Source organism: Toxorhynchites rutilus, chromosome 2 (genome assembly GCF_029784135.1).
Source record: "Toxorhynchites rutilus septentrionalis strain SRP chromosome 2, ASM2978413v1, whole genome shotgun sequence".
NCBI lineage: Eukaryota > Metazoa > Arthropoda > Insecta > Diptera > Culicidae > Toxorhynchites > Toxorhynchites rutilus.
In genome coordinates, this window is record NC_073745.1 from 152,856,699 (window position 1) to 152,874,618 (window position 17,920).

Here is a 17,920-nt window from a genome sequence, read left to right on the forward strand (position 1 = left end):
AACGGAAAATTTAATTTTCGAACGTCTCTAGACTAGCGTCTCTAGACTAATTCAACCATTCCATGTGAAACCAATTCTGAGATTTTCATGGAAAGCGGTAATTTTGCTCCTTTTCGCAAAATATTAGACCCATTTTTTTTTTTTTTCATTGGGGTGCCCATTTCCAGTTTAAGGTCGTTTGAAAATTAAATTTTTCCTCCTTTTTTCAAAAATGACTTTTTTCAAATATTCATAACTTTTAAATCACTGAACAAATTATGATGATCGACATATCAAATTAAATCATATTAGCTATCATTTCTTGGAAAAATATTACATTTGCAGAAGATTTGGATTTTGTTTTCTAAATTATTAATTGTTTTTGTTTTTTATGGTTTGGGATCAAAGGCGCTATATTTTTTTATATTTTTTTCTTGAAAGCAATAAATGTCAGCAAAAAGAATATCCGCGAAGAATGTTTGTTTCCGACTTAACACTCTGCAAAAAAATCTGTAAGACATACGCCTAGGACCGCACGTTTAGGGGCAGACTTGTACGCTTCATTTGTTCGGATTCCACGAATGAGATCGTTTCCTTCGGAGTGGATGAGACGAGCCAAGGCCTCCCTTGTTAGACTCTTGGCAGACCAAAGATTTAACCATCAAGTGTAGAAATTACGGGTTATTTCCTGATACATCCGTAACAGACGGAACGCGAAACACGAGAAAACTCGTGAGCGGTGCTTAATATGTTAATAAGCAACTAAATCGACTGTCCAGATCTCTTGCAGCAGATGAACATTTTTGTTCCAGCACGACGTTCTCGCCAGTGTTTGCTATTCGCGACCGCTAAAAATCGCACTGTGTCCAAACAAATCCATCCTCTTCAAATGTGTTTTAATTTATTAAATAACTCATTTTCTTTTTATTTTCATATGTGTAGTGACAATTTTAAAAATAGAATTATAGCATTATAGCTGAAGACGTAGTGTAATAAATAAAATTATGACAAGCATACTATCGGAGTTGCGACATAAGAGGGGAAAAGAGTACCAAACGAATTACTGTAGTCAAAAAAAAGAGCAACAGCACAGCTCCATGCCACATGCTGATGATTATTGTGTGGCTGTAATTATTTTATAAAAACACACACACACAGATGATCAATTAAGGCCTCTGAGATTTAAGCTCACGAACGTTTGATCGATAAATGGGGGACACACATCCATTTTGTCTACGAAAACCCTCTATGTTGGTTGTTTAATAAGTTTCTTCGTTCGATGGGACTAAGGTTGTTTGGTTTGTCATTTTATTTATTTGAAAATTGTAGAGTAGTGCGGGGCAAAGGTGCGCACCTAACCGTAGTCGTCCCATAACTTTTGAAATAAAATTCATTTTGCTGACCAAATTGTAACTATATATATTACCCTCGTAACGTAATACAATAATTTCTCGAGTTTTGTTTGTAGTTGGACAAAAACCTATTTTAATACAAAATGACAAAAGCGTATTTTTGTCCCATAGTGGAGGCAAAGGTGCGCACCGTACGGGGCAAAAGTGCGCACTTATCGAATTGTACTTCTGAGGCAACTTGTAACAAAAATAAATGCTTCATCATTACCAGCGGGAGAAGCATCATTACTAGAGTGTGTGTGCACCATCCAGTGGGGAGGAGGGGGGTGTTGGGTGTAATGGTCGAACATACCACGTGGAGATTTTTGGTAGGTTGGAGACTGACCTGAAAAAGATACCTGAAAATGTTCAACATTTGAAACAGAATTCTTTTTAGTAACAAACTAGCTGACCCGGCGAACTTATAAATCATTTCGAACACTCAAGCTTCCACAGAAATTATTTTTATGTACGTAATCTATACTCGTGGTATATAATTTCTTTTTTGACATATAAACCTGATGTAGACTAAGACGCATCAACTGACCGTTTAAATCCGTTGCTCCGTTCTTGAGTTGAATCGTGAGCAACGGACACAAAATCATTTTTAATTTTTAAAGATCAAGTTTATAAATACATAGTTACCTTCACTTAATTTATTGGAAGTTCAACGTGAAAACATAAAACATAAAAACAATTTTCATTTGAAACTCATTTTGAATTATTTTGAATCAATTGTTCATTCTTCTTCCGCATCTTGAATTTTGGTTTTAAGGATTCCGACGCTTTGCCTTGGAGCACTGTTGCTTCGTTGCGCTGTTTTGGGGTTCGAAGAGACAGACGGTGGTTCCTCGTGAAGCTAGTAGCCCAATCCTTTCCTGACAGTTTTGCAACTTGGTTGAATTCATGTTGGAGGTTGTGGCTTCCGCAATATCAAATGACAGGTGCCTCAAATCTTTGAGAGTCATACCATAGATAGCTTTGTCCAGTGCTCTGCAATAGTTCGCCAGATCCTCAGACTACTCACTCGTAAATACTGGTCTAAACCGCTCGCTGGCGCATCCCAGCAAAAGTAGAAATGTCAATAAAAGAAGATTCAAATCATAAATCACTTACGGATATGAGTCTCTTCCTCAGAGCTGATTCAGAAAAACCGAGGTCTGCCACAATTCGACGCTTCGAGACTCCCTCCCGAAGCCTCTGTCGGCCCGACAGTATTTCTGGAGTGCATTTCTTTAAATCAGTTTTCTTCTTGTAAATCTAGTTAAAAATTTTATTGAAAACATTTTATAATTTTTTTTTGAGAGCAAAATTTTGGTGCGAACTTTTGCTCCACAGCCACTGTGAATCCTTTCCCCACAAGCTATTTTTCCACTAATCGAATTTAAAAAAAAATCCCCTAAACTTTTTCACAAAAACGAATACGCACTATCATCTACTATAGAATGAAGGTTTCCTTGACGGTGTAGTTTCGAACTTTCCAGTTATTTTAGGTAAGTGAATCATCATCCCCAAAATTGAAAAAAATATATCAAAACATCGCAAAACTCTTTTTACCTCATAACTTTTTGCCACTTTCATGAAATGTATCATGCTTATATGTGTGTGCTGCAGGTGTAATAATGTATCAAACGAATGCACTGTTGTCGAATTCCTATGCTCGTTTGCTTCAGAAAGGCCAATGCGCATTTTTGCCCCGTGCGCACCTTTGCTCCGCACCAAGTATGGAAAAGTTCATTCGATCATTTCTCCACATCTAATTATAAATTACTCTTGTATCTGCTTGGAATAATCAAGGCGAAAAGAATGCAGAAAGCAATCGTGAGATTGCACGATGAATCATTTTTCACTCTCCGACCATCTTCATTCGGGACTGAGAGTGAACATAACAAAACAGAGAGTGGAAAACAACATTCACTGAATGAATACTCCTTTGGAAGGATCGCATGAAACAAAATAACGAGTGAATCAAAATAGACTCAATCTGCGTGTATGTATGATTCTATTTTCCCTTGTTCTCTTTTCCTTGTCAGCATTCAAATGCACATGAATCTACCTTCCCGCTCACCAATAACATGCGTTAATATGGTCTTTTTCGTTGGCTTAGATCGTTTCATACTAGAAACAAAAAAAAAGTCATTGCAATAGTGCACAGGAAACAACTCGATTTCAACTATCTACCTATATTTTACTGCCGCGATCGGGGCTACATGATTGCTATTTGAGTGACAAACGAATGATTTTACAGAGACACTCGCTGGCTCAAGCAAAAGTTTCCAATTTGGTTCTCTCACCATCTAACGTCATTCCGAGAGGCAAATGAGGGAATGCAAAATTCTCTGATAATAGATGAGCGGAATCGAGACAGTATTTTTCCGTTGAAATCGAGAATAAACTTAGCGAAGATGATAGGTGAATATTTTCTGTCTCAAATAAAGTGAGGCATAAACGGAGAATAGAAAGGTGAGTTTTATCTGTGAATGAGTGTTGTTGAACGAATATCGATGCGATTTTGCCCATACCTGCCCCGCACTACTCTACTACTTTCTTATGAACATTTTATATAGATCTATCAACTCATTCCTATATATACAGATGCTCAAAGTTGAAATGTGAACAATAAAATATCGTATAATGTAATTATTCTCACCTAAATAAATTCAACATCGAACCGAAGAATAAAATTAGGTTATTTAGGACGAAAGAAGGAATAGAAAAGAATAAACTTAGTACTTAACCGATCAAATAGTCCATTTTGAGACCAGTTTTAGAGAAAAGGCGGTAGTTGATAATTTAAATCAGCTGACATCTACAATAAATTAGTGTATCGTATGAAAACGAAGACAGATACTAACAATAGCAGAGGTACGCTATGAGCCCTATTCCTGTTGTCCCAGTAAGCACTCCTCTGTCAAGGACGTATTTTCAGCACTTTTTATCAGGCCAGGAAAATTAGAAAACACTTTCTTTGTTTGCTTCTTTTGAAGCGGTACAATCGGTCTTCTTTCACACACCAACGAAGGCCAGATACTAGAGTACTGCATATTCCCCCTCCGAAATGCAAATTGCAGCATATCGAAGCATACGAAACGACGAATGTATTCACGATACTCTCATCCCACGCCTGTGCCTGGCTGTCCCATTTTCACGGGGGATGGTGAATAATGTAGTGCTACTCAGAAGCCCATCAAAGGAAAATTCACACTCCAGGCTATGTATGAGAGTAATTTTTAAAATCATGCATCACTTTCAAACAGCAACTCTAGGTTCTAGTGGAGAAAGCTTGATAAAATGATGCCATGATTCACTTGATCAGAGAATGCTGTCGGCTGGAAAACATCTTTATTTCCGTCTGCAAATTTCGCTGTAATATATAATTGCGCTCCAGCACTGGCGCGATAAATAAAATTAAACACGACATCAATTATCCGCTTAAATCCGACAGAAATGGAAATAAGCTTCCGCTGACAATTATTGCCCGATCTATGCCGGGTACAAGAGCCATGGCAGATAAATTAAATATTTTATAAAAGCGGGGCGGAATATTATCTAGAACGAAGCACTCGTTCAACCCGCCGGAATGTTTCTTGTCCTTTTATATTATTATTGCTGGCTTCATGAACTTCACGCCATCGCCGTATCACTACACGACGATAAATGAAACACAAAGATGAAAGAGTGAGAATGGACTCGACAATGTCTATGGCTGCCACTTCCTCAGACCGTATGCTGGGCGGAAGCCCCCCATTGGATCTAGGCACAAGCGATATGGACGACAACGAGGACAGTGCTTTGCTATTAGGCTCATAATCGACACCATGGTGCCGCCAGGCGGAAAAGTGCATAAATAAATAAAAATTGCATAAAAAGAAATGAAATGATACAAACACTTTATTCGTTGAACATGGAAAAGAGACGTCCGCTGCGTGGTCTATTGGGATGGTCAGAATATCACATCTGCAATTGCATAAATAGAAACTGATTGAATGATTGAATGTTTACGGATTGTATGATGCATCGTTCTGTAACAAAATTATCATTTGTTTGGCATATTTCATGGCAGCATATTTCAACGCAATCCAATAAACGATCATCTCGATGTTTTAAACCAGCCATACTCAACCTACGGCTCACCTGGCTCTTCTAGTTGGCCCGCCTGGCCCGCTACTATTTCGAATGTGTGACAATCACGAAAACTTAAAAAATCTAGAATTATTCTCATCTCATGTTTTCTTATCTAGAAAACATGAGATGAGAATAATGGAGTTTGACACGTTACACATTATTACACATAACACATTTACACATTAGTTAGTTGTCTAGTTAAGTAGTATTAGTAGATTAAATATCTATTCAATTTATTTATTTCGATCATTGGGGCTAATCTTGTTGACGTTAGTGAATTAAAATGAAAATGTGGATATATACACAATCACTACCTATATTTTGACATAAGACTTCTTCTTTCAGTAATGATACCAAATCAGAAAACAAGTCACGTTCTATTATGAAATAATTTTAACGTTAGTAATTATTTTAATTCTGAACGGATTTTGATGGCTTGTGTGATACTTCTAATAAAATAATGCTGTTTATAATTTAACTAAATGTATGTTCTTACTCAACTTTTCAGTACAACGTACATTATTATTCAAACTGATATGACATCTCGGTACAGACCCGCATCTATGAACAGTAGCGTATGGATGTCGGGCCCACACTCAGGCACCACAGTTCGCATTCCAACCGAGTCGGAAATAGAAAATTGAGTTGAGCAAGTTTATGAAGAAAAGTCTTAGTCGAAGAAAGTGAATTTATAATTGAATTGGTTTATTGAACAAAACACCAAAATGTAAATGAACAATAAATCATTTGAATATGTGAAAATTTTCAGCTTTGAAGCTGTTGGTACTGCTATCAAGGAGGTGTTTTTGAACAACCCGAAACACGATTTCCACCAACAAATCTTCAAAGATTCTGAGGTTGCATAACCCGCGCGTAATCGAAGGATGAGTTCGGAAAGCCACTGCATACTGTGTGACCGGCCAGACAGTGCCGATGATTTAGTCCAGTGTGACAAGTGCGATGGGTACGTACACTATTCGTGTGCAGACCTGGAAGATACGATAGCCGATGTCTATCGAAGTTTCATCTGTAAGAGATGCGTCGAGAGTGACGAAGTAACTACAATTTCTTCACAACGGTCTAGCCGGAACTCCCATGCGACAACACGTAACATCGTACGAGCAGCATGATTAGCGCTACAGATGGAGCAGCTGGAGATGCAACGGCGGTTGCAGTTGAAAGAGCTGGGGAAGCTGAAAGGTATCAGCAACAACGACGGCAAGTGGAGGCGAATTTCGCCGTTTCGAATTGTTGGAAGCACAACTACTCGAAAAAGAGAATGGCAACACCAGGAGCAGAGTTATTTCCAGAATTGTCCGGAAGAACACCAACCGGTGGATAGGAGCAGCGTGTTAAGGAGGTCAAGCAGGAACCACGTCGACTAATCCTGCTGCAATACTGCAATCTTACCCGAATTCAAGCCACATCTGTGTTCACTGGTATTGATTTCCGGTCGTAATATTTTTCGTAATTTTTTGAGTTTTTCGGCCTAATTTAATTCGATTACCGAGCTGACGCTGTTTATTAGATTCCGTTGTTGAATATAGGGGAAGTGAGGGCATAGTGGTCACCCTACTGGTATTGATTTCCGGTCGTAATATTTTACGTTATTTTTTGAGTTTTTCGGCCTAATTTAATTTGATTATCAAGCTGACGCTGTTTATTAGATTCCGTTGTTGAATATAGGGGAAGTGGGGGCATAGTGGTCACCCTAAGGAATATGCTCATTTCCAGCGCCCACATACCGATTTAATTCCCGTTTCTCGAAGAACATTATAGTTCAACTCATTGTTCTTCAAGATAGCAAACGGCTTTTACTATATAAATTCAAAATAGTACACTTTTCATCATTAAAAAAAAAGGTGAAAAAAAACTTTTTTTTTGCTTGGAGGTAAAGTGGTCACCTAGTGGGGGCAAAGTGGTCACCCCCACATATCAAGCTAAATGGGGTAGATTTATGGTTTTTTTTCGTCCAAATTTGTTCAAATTTTGTTGTTATAGTAGGTACATGTATGAAATAAGCTTGATTTATTCACCTAGAGCCTCAATTTAAATTTTCTCTTGCATACAAAAACGTAGTAAGAAACATACAACGTTCCGCATAATGAGACTTGGTTTAGTTGGAGTGGCATATTATTTATCCAGGGTCAAAGCCACAAAAAGATCTTCTTCAAGAGCAGAATGTGATGATATATTAGGCTGTCAAAAAAGTCCTGCGGTATTTTTTTAAAATTTTCATTTGTTCATAAAATTAGTTACAATCATCTATTTTAAGTCAAATATGCGCCGCTTTGTTCGATTTCTTGTTCTCAACGAGATGCCAACTTCATAATACCCCTGTTATAGAAGCTCGCTTCCTTATTGGCAAAAAACTCGGATAGCCAATTTTCACAGGCCTCTTTTGTGGCTAACTTCTGGCTACCTAGCTCGTTCGCCATGGACAAAAACAGGTTGTAGTCACTTGGTGCAAGGTCCGGACTATACGACGGATGCAAAAGAACCTCCCATCCGAGCTCCCGGAGCTTCTGGCGCGTCACCAAAGAAGTGTGTGGCTTGGCGTTGTCTTGATGGAAAACAATGCGGCCTCTGTTTATCAAAGGTGGCCTCTTCTTCATGAGTGCTACCTTCAAGCGGTCCAGTTGTTGGCAGTACAGGTCCGAATTGAGCGTTTGGCCATAGGGAAGCATCTCATAATAGATTATTCCTTGACAATCCCACCAAACACACAGCAGAACCTTCCTGGCCGTTAATGAGGGCTTGGCCACCGTCTGAGCCGCTTCAGCGGGCTTCGACCACGACCGTTTGCGCTTCACGTTGTCGTGTGACCCACTTTTCATCGCCAGTCACCATCCGCTTCAGAAACGGGTCGATTTTGTTGCGATTCAGCAGCGATTCACATGCGTCGATACGGTCAAAGATGTTTTTTTGCGTCAACGTGTGTGGCACCCATACATCGAGCTTCTTTGTGAATCCAAGCTTCTTCAAATGGTTAATAACGGTTTGATAACTTATCCTCAGCTTTTGGCCGATGCTACGGCTGCTACTATGCCGGTCTTTCTCGGCTAATTCAGCGATTTTGTCGCAATTTTCGACGACAGGCCTTCCGGAGCGTGGCGCATCTTCGACGACCTCTACACCAGAACGAAAACGTTGAAACCATCGTTGTGCGGTGGAAATGGAAACTGTATCGGGTCCATAAACTGCACAAATTTTATTGGCAGCTTGAGATGCATTTTTGCCTTTGTCATAGTAGTACTGTAAAATATGTCGGATTTTCTCTTTATTTTGCTCCATATTTGCGACACTATAACTCACGAACGACTTAACCAAACAAAACACTGTCAAGGACTATATCATAGCGCACAAAAATACCTTTCCAACAAGCTATAGTATGACTCGATACAATGAATACAACTAGAACTACGCGCTTACAACGACACCTCGCGGAAATACCGCAGGACTTTTTTGACAGCTCAATGTATCAGCTTTAGTAAACAGAACATTGTAAGTTGTTATTCATCTATGACCACTTTGCCCCCAAACATGAATATAATTTCTATGCTAATTAATCGCTGAGATTAAACAAAATATCTGTTCACCTCTCCTAGAATATATTAACAGTCGTCCAAACTGATGATTTGTCCAACATATCAGATTGAATAAACTAAATTTCACGAGAAATTCCTTAGATACCATGCGGCTATCGAGAGAGTAATTTCTGTTTTTATTTGTATTTTGACATGCGACAGCTCTACTGAAGTACAGGGTGACTCAAAAGTCATTAAATTCTTCAAACATAATGTGACTATCAATACGGTATATATCGTCAATAGTTATACTACCAAACAAGCAGGTGACCACTTTGCCCCCCATGACCCCCACTACCCCTATGTGTTGATTCGTCGAACCGTTGTGTCATATTGTAGTATTTCGCGAGTGTTGTGTTTTCGTTTGTGGAACAAATCAACAAAGGTGTACTACACTCCACGCCAATTTTTTGAATTGAAGCGACATCTACTGGGAAAAATTCTAGCTAATCACTCGCAAGTTTTGCTGTTCAAAAAAAGCTTATAAGATTACGAGTCGTTCTAAGTTTAGGCACATCATCATGGCAAACCAGTGTAAAAAATGCTCTGAAGCAATTACTGGCATCGATATGGTTGTTTGCCGTGGTTACTGTGGAGCGTTCTTTCATATTATCACCTGCTCGGGGGGGTATCACGTGCGCTGCAGTCATATTTTACATCCAACGGTAAAAAACTTGTTTTGGATGTGTGACGACTGTGCAGAATTGTTTCAAAATTCCCAATTTCGGGTTATCTCGAGCAAAACCGATAAGGAATCCCCATTGAATTTACTTTCGACGGCGATTTCCGAACTACGAATGGAGATCAAACAGATAAATTCAAAGTCTACTGCACTTCTCTCGCCACCAACAAGTTCTGCTTGGCCAGTCATAAATCAGCCAAGAGGTGCAAAACGTCCCCGCATGTTGGAATCCACAGCACGACCCGAAACATGTCAAATTGGAAGCAAACCTACCCAGGATAATGTGCTTTCAGTTCCAATTATTAAAAGCGACGAAGATAAAAAATTCTGGCTATATTTGTCTAGAATTAGACCAGACGTCAGCGAGGAAGCTGTACGCGTCAAGACGAAAGCTAACCTCGAAATTGAGTATGATCCATCGGTATTCAAGCTAGTTCCGAAAGGAAAAGACACTAACACGCTTTCATTCGTCTCTTTCAAAATTGGATTGGATGAATCGCTTAAAAGTAAAGCAGTTGACCCTGCAACATGGCCTGAAGGATTGATGTTTAGAGAGTTTGAAGATACTGCAGCAAATTTTCGGTTCCCGCTGAGGAGGAAACACTTCGCTAGTTCTTCAAGAAGATTCATCTCCAAACAACCCAACCGCGAATCTGAGGTGATTACCTCTACCCCGGGACGCAATAAATTGAGCATGCTGGAAGCCCCTAATCCCCCCTCCACAGTCGAGACTCTCCTGCCAGCGATCTTCAGTCGTCCCGGTCCTGTGTTTGGGTGCGGAGATGGGGTCTTCTACTGTGCTTCCGCAGGCAAGTACTCATTCGATTCGTTGACAGTACTCCCGATAATACCAGTCGCTTTCAGTGCTTCTACGTCAGAGGAATTTCTAAACCAACACCGAAATTTTATGAATTTTTCGGATCTGCCCAATCTTGCATCTGTATCAATCTCTTCAATGTTACCGGGATGCACGCCTGCAAATCTAATGGAAGTCCCGAATCCTCTCGTCACAGTCGAGTCACTCCAGCCAGCGATCAACAGTCATCCCGGTCCTGTACACGATGTTGGTGAAGAGGTCTTCCAAGTCCCTACCTCAGGCAAATATACATTTAACTTGAACGTCTCCCTACCGGTAACGCACATTGCTTCCAGCTGATCGACGACAGGAGACTGATGTACCCAGTGCGACTATACCCGTATTCGAACCTGGTTCATTCTTCTACACCCAACGGTACAGGTCTACTACGAACCAAGTGAGCGATGTTTTAAGCAACGTAAATACTGGTTTGCAACCTAGAGCCCAGGCTAGCACAACCGGCACATCGAAACAGTCATACGTAGCGCAGACATCACATAATAAAGTAAGTCAGCTACGGGCTAGATGTAAGCAAATTAATACTACCGAGACTAGAGTTTTAGCTAGTAGTACACAGAGAAAGTTCTCTCAACATCCTCCTCAACGCACAATGTCTTAAACAGATGTATATTTACCTGAAATCAAACTTGTCTGTGCTCCAGCCACTGCCGGGACATGAGCAGGAAATCGTATCGAACCCGTTGGGGCTTCTGCCACCGTTGGGGCCTGCATTGCCGCTTACGTTCGAAGACTTCAACATACGATCAGCGCCAACGCAGCAGAATAATCATGATCGTGTTCATCAGGGTGGTGTAATGGAACCAACGGCTGAACAATTAGCCGCTCGCCAAGTGATACCGAGTGATTACCTGTCTTCGCCGATGATCCGCTGGACTGGTCACTTTTCATCAGCTCGTTTCGCAACTCCACTACCGCGTGTGGATTGAATGTTGTAGAGAATGTCGCGAGACTCCAACGGAGTCTAATAGGGTATACACTGGACAGTGTACTTAGTCGTCTACTGATTCCAGAGTCAATTCCTCATGTGATAGCTACCTTGGAACGACTGTACAGAAGACTAGAAGTCATCATTGACTCGATACTAAAACGGATGCGGGAAATTCCTTCGCCCAGGGGCGATGATCTTAAAACCCTAATCAAATTTTGAATGGGGGTCGGGAATTTGGTTGAGCACATGATACAGGCAAACCAACGACAACACGTTGTTCGCGCCCGATTCGACAACTCCGGAAAGACATCATCGATGCACACATTGAGTGCAAGCGCGGGGCAGATTTATTTCATCGCCGACAGCACCACGCACCGAATTGCATCGCTAGCACAACACGCTCACTTTCACATAAAAAGAGGTGTCTGTTTTCACACGCCATTGTAGAGACGAATGAACTCTCAGAGTTTAAAGTCTCTCTAATTCAATACCTTCCTACCTTCCTTCCTTCACACGCCATTTAAAGTCTCTCTAATTCAATACCTTCCTTCCTTCCTTCACACGCCATATGTGCAACATCGTTCGAATAAAACCTAGGAGTAAAAAAGTAACAAGTGTTTGACTTCCAAGTGCACTCTTGCCTCCCAGGAGAAAACCTTCGCACCATCGATATCTGGCTAGTACACTGCCGTGGAAACCATTGCCTGCCTTTCTCGAGTTAGAAGAAGAGTAATTTCCACACAGTTGAATGGTTCTTTCCGCTTTACAGTCCACTGCCTTGGTGCTGAGGAACGCACCAACACACGTTATCAATCATATGTTGTTGGAGGAGATGGTGGATAGGCTTCGGCCAAATTTGAAGCTGCAATGGGCGTCCTTCAAACGTACCTACCATACAGTCGATATGGAGGCATTCAATGATTTCATGACGGAGTTGGTAACTATGGCAAGCGAAGGCAACTTGAACACGGATCTAAGCTACGAAAGCACAGTAATATCAGAGAAGAATAAAAGGGAAAAACCTGCAAAAGAGAAGTTTTTCGTTCATCAGCAAGCTTCTTCGACGTGCAGACTTAAAGTAAGCAGGCCGCAGCAGAAGGAAACCGTGAATATACCGTGAATATATATGAGAGTACCGAACACCATATAACCGTTTGCCCAATTCATTAAATTTGATGTAGATGACATCATCAGCATTGCTAAGATGACTTGTTCGCGAACGGGAAGCCGGTTGACGTCTGTGCTTTTCTTGGCGATGGGTCTTTGTCGACGATGATGGAAGCTGATATGACGAGAAAAACCTGTAAGGCATTAGAGAAACGTTTTGGGGCAAACTTGTTCACTTCATTTGTTCGGATTCCACGAATCAGATTGAATCTCATCGAATGAATTGTTTTTCAAACACTTTGCATCTGTTTTCGCCTCCAATGTGGCTACTGCATCTGAAGTTGACGCTGCTGCAGCACACGTTCCTCAGGATTTGATTGATCTGCGCACCTTTGTTGTCAGTCCGCTGATGGTCGAAAAAGCAATTAACAATTTAAAATGTTTCACTTCTCCTGGCCCTGATGGAATTCCGGCGCTAGTGTTTCGCCGTTGTGCGGCTAGTTTTGCAGTACCGCTATCGCGAATATTTGCCGCTTCGCTGGAAAACGGTGCCTTTCCAGTGATCTGGAAACACTCATTCATGTTTCCCGTATACAAGAAAGGAGACAACCGCAATGTAACTAACTATCGTGGAATAACTAGCCTATCTGCAGCTTCGAAAATTTTTGAGATTATCGTAAAGGATACGGTATTCTTCCACGTTAAACATTATATATCGCCAGCACAGCACGGTTTTATGCCCGGGCGCTCTGTGACAACAAACTTGTTGGAATTTACCTCTACGTGCATCAATCAGTTGGAGAACAAGGTTCAGGTTGATGCAGTGTATACTGACATAAAAGCCGCCTTTGATTGCATCGACCATCAGATTCTACTTGGAAAAATGCGTCGCCTGGGTGCTTCAGACCGTTTTGTTTCGTGGTTGTCGTCGTATCTTTCCGGGAGATCACTTCGAGTGAAGCTTGGAAGCCATCTTTCAATACCGTTCACCGCCGCTTCCGGAGTTCCTCAAGGCAGTAACTTGGGACCTCTATTGTTTGCCATTTTTTACAATGACGTCACCACATTTTTGAAGCCAGGTTGTGTTCTCATCTACGCAGATGACTTTGAAAATTTTTCTCACCGTTAAATGCATTGAGGATTGCCGTCAGTTACAAAGCTTGCTCAACAGCTTCTGGGTGTGGTGTCAATTGAACAAAATGACAGTAAGCATTGCCAAATGTGTTATCATGACATTTCATCGCAAGAAGGAACCAATATCCTTTGACTACTCTCTGGAAAACCATGTGCTGGCCCGTGTCAATCAGGTGAACGACCTCGGTGTGATACTGGATCCGAAGCTTACTTTCAGCATACATCGCTCGACGTTAGCTTCCAAGGCCTACCGTCAACTTGGATTCATCTTGAGGATCTCCCGAGAATTCACGGAACCTTATTGTTTGAAGGCGCTATATTGTTCATTAGTGCGCCCTATTTTGGAAAATGCTTCTGTAGTGTGGATGCCCTATCAACTATCGTGGATCCTACGAATTGAACGAGTACAGAAAATGTTTATTCGTCGTGCTCTCAGCTCCCTGCCATGGCGCTGTCCTCAGAATCTTCCGCCTTATCCTGACAGATGTCTCTTGCTAGGGTTGGATACTCTTGAGCGAAGACGGAAACATCAACAATGTACGCTCGTCGCCAAGATACTCAACGATGAAATTGACTCACCCGTGCTGCTTTCCCGCATCAATATGCGTGCGCCATCCAGAGTTCTTCGCTCAACAAGCCTTTTACAGCCCGCGACACACCGTTCTAGTTTTGGTCATAATGAACCCGTAACGGGAATGATTCGTACTTTCTCGATAGTAGAAGATCTGTTCGAGTTTGGAGAGTCATCTACCAGATTTCATCAAAGGATTGGACGCATTCATGTTTTTTAATGTTTTGTTTTGTTTTTAATGTTTGTATTTTAAAATTTTGTTTTTTATGTTTATATTCATTAAGACATTTGTCAGATGAACAAAGAAATAAATAATAATAATAAAATAATAATGAGATCGTTTCCTTCGGTGTGAATGAGACGAAGGCGAGCCATCGGTAGACCGCGTAAGATTCTTGGCAGACCAAGGATTTAACTATCAAGTGTAGAAAACATGGGTTATTTCATGATCCATCCAAAACAGACGAAACGCGAAACACGAGAAAACTCGTTAGCGGTCCGCAACAGATGAGACGCGAAACACGAGAAAACTCGTAAGCGATCCTTAATATGTTAAGAGTCGGGATACCGGTAGTTGTGAGCTGATTGCAGCAAAAACAGGGCTCGGATGGTTTGTGTGTATATAGGCGACACCCCACTGATGCTAGACTCGTGGAGTACATGAACACTCATGTGGAGCACAATGAACAAGTATCGGAACTTCAAGACCTGTTCAGACAGTTCCTGGCGATCGACGAAGCAAATATGAAGCGAAGCCCTCAGCCAGAGGAAGATAGACGAGCGTTGAAGATCCTACGAGAAACTACTCGATAAGTGGGTGGAATGCTGGAGTCTGGGCTGTTGTGGCGCTATGCGAACCCTATTTACCTAACAGCTATCCGATGGCCATATCTTGAGAAGGGATACATTCACCGTATAACAGCTGGAGTCTACAGAGCCTGGTCGAGTGTGGTATTAACCACTCGGAGTAGGGAGCAACCCGAGAAAACCCGGAAAAGTTAAGCTGATCTGGGATGCAGCAGCTCGAGTCGAAGGCGTTTCGACGACGCGATGTTAAAAGGACCTGATATGCTGACCGCTCTACCTACCATATAACTTCGCTTCCGGCAGAAACGTGTGGCGGTTAGTGGAGATATAAGAGAAATGTTTCGTCAGTTCCTGATCCGGCAAAGGGACAAACAAACACAGAGATTCGTTTTTCGAGAACGACAATATGAGCCGCCTCCAATCTTCGTAATGGACGTTGCTACGTTCGGAGCAGTCTGTTTACCATGTGCGGAGCAGTTCCCCTTGGCAGTCAGGGCCATAAAAGAAAATCATTATGTTGATGACTACCAAGATATTGTGGATACGGTAGAAGAAGTAGTGAGTTTGATTAAAGAAGTCAAATACGTACAGTCCATGGCAGGCCTATAAATTCGGTATTTCATATCGAATTCTACCGAGGTACTGGAACATATTGATGAACACAGCAATGTGCAAGAAATGTCGATGAATCCAGAGGTAAGCATCGAAAGAGTGCTCGATATGGTTTGGAAACCGTCGAAGGATGTCTTCAGCTTTTATAACAGTTTAAAGGAAGACGTTCGTAAAATAGTACAATGCCAGAAAGCACCGACGAACACGAACACGAACACGAAGCACGACGCCAAGCGCTGAGAACGATCATGTCGCTGTTCGATCCGCATTACTCTGTGCATGGGAAAATACCTATGAAACGGATCTGGAGGACGAGTTCTGATTGGGATGAACTGATCAGTGGAGAGATTTTGGCTGACTGGCACAAGTGGAACGGACTACTAGCAAACATCAATGAGGTTCGCGTACCGAGATGCGGTAGTGCTTGAGACAGAATCGGTGGTAAACTCGAGACCCCTCACATATGTATATTCCAACAGAACACGGGGGGATTTTAGCGGAGCCACTGTGCAACCGTCACCTAACGTCTGAGTGAGTATCGGTAGCGCCTTTTGCGAATGAGCGGACGAACGCAAAGCGAAAAGTCTTAGTCGAGGAAAGTGAATTTATAATTGAATTGGTTTATTGAAGAAAACACCCAAATGTAAGTTAACAATAAATAATTTGAAGATGTAAAACTGGAAAATAAATTTTCAGCTTTGTAGCTGTTTCTACTGCAATCAAGGAGGTGTTTTTTTAACGACCCGAAACACGATTTCCGCCAACAAATACACATTTTTCTATCGTGTTACCGTGGCCTAACATTGCAATCTTAGCTCCGCCGTATTCTATTCATTGAGTATAACCAAGCCGTTCGCAATTTCAAATTACATCATTCACAATTAATCAGCCATCTAGCTAGCGACCAGACAGCAGCAAGACTTTCGAAATTATCTTTCTCAAGGCCGAGTGGTAAGTTTAGTTTTCCAAATTTGCCTTTTCAGGGCTAGAGGCGAATGAACTGATGAATTTTTAAGGCCTTTATAATTCAAAACATCATCATCATCATCATCATCATTATAGTAGTCGCCCCAGCTATCAGACAGCAATCTTTCTCAATGCTGATGTTTAAGATGAATTAGGCTCACAGAAGTATCAAACTTTCAACGTTTTCCGATTAAAACACTTAAATTCCACCAGCGAAATTGTAAGGTGACTCGAAACGTAAGAAATGACGAGTATATTCAGGGGACATCGGAAATTTGCAAAATATTGCTCCGAACTTGAAAAGTCAGGTGTCGGTTTCACCCTGATTTCCCCCACTCTTTATCAAAATCACGCTAACACGTTTGCGTTGAAACATATTTTTTATATCTCGAATTGTACTTGAAAATACATACTAATCGATTATTTTTGGTAAGTAAAATACTGTTTCAAGCTATAAATCCGGTTTGTTTTATTGTACAGGTTATATGATTTCGTCATCAAATTGTTCAGTCAATGTGGACCCAGCACACATAGCCAGTCGTAAAACCCTCTTGATTGAACTAAAAGAGGGTTTGTTTTGTAATAATATAATTACACGACCTTGCTGTACAAAAACAATTGGGGAGAAAGATTGAAGGCTACTAAAACTACACAGCTTCAAACTTTGAGTTCGATTTATTCGAAATCATAATTATTTTATTTTGTCCAGTCTGACTAAACACCGACCATATGAAGTCCGTGATCCGGCGTGGATGATATTTCACTTTTTTTCTCATTTAGGAACAATTTATTTACAGTAACACTCCAATATTTGACAATGATTGCTTTAATTGAACCAAACAATCCCAGCTCTTTACGCCCAAAATGGAATGATTTCCAATAGAGGGATCTCACGTTTTAACTCCAATGCAATCGCTCCCATGAGAAGTATAAAACAGTGCTTTTCGTTTGCACAACATAACGCACTATTTATCGAACTAACATGACTTCAAAAGCCATACGCCATCAATGACCTTTGATTGCGTGCATACTTCAGACAAGTTTAATAGCAGAAGAGATATCTCAAAGTCAGATTCAAAACCTACTACAAAAACAAACAGCTGGTAGGTGGACTTTTAATTGGATTTTAAATAGATGTATAATACACCATATTC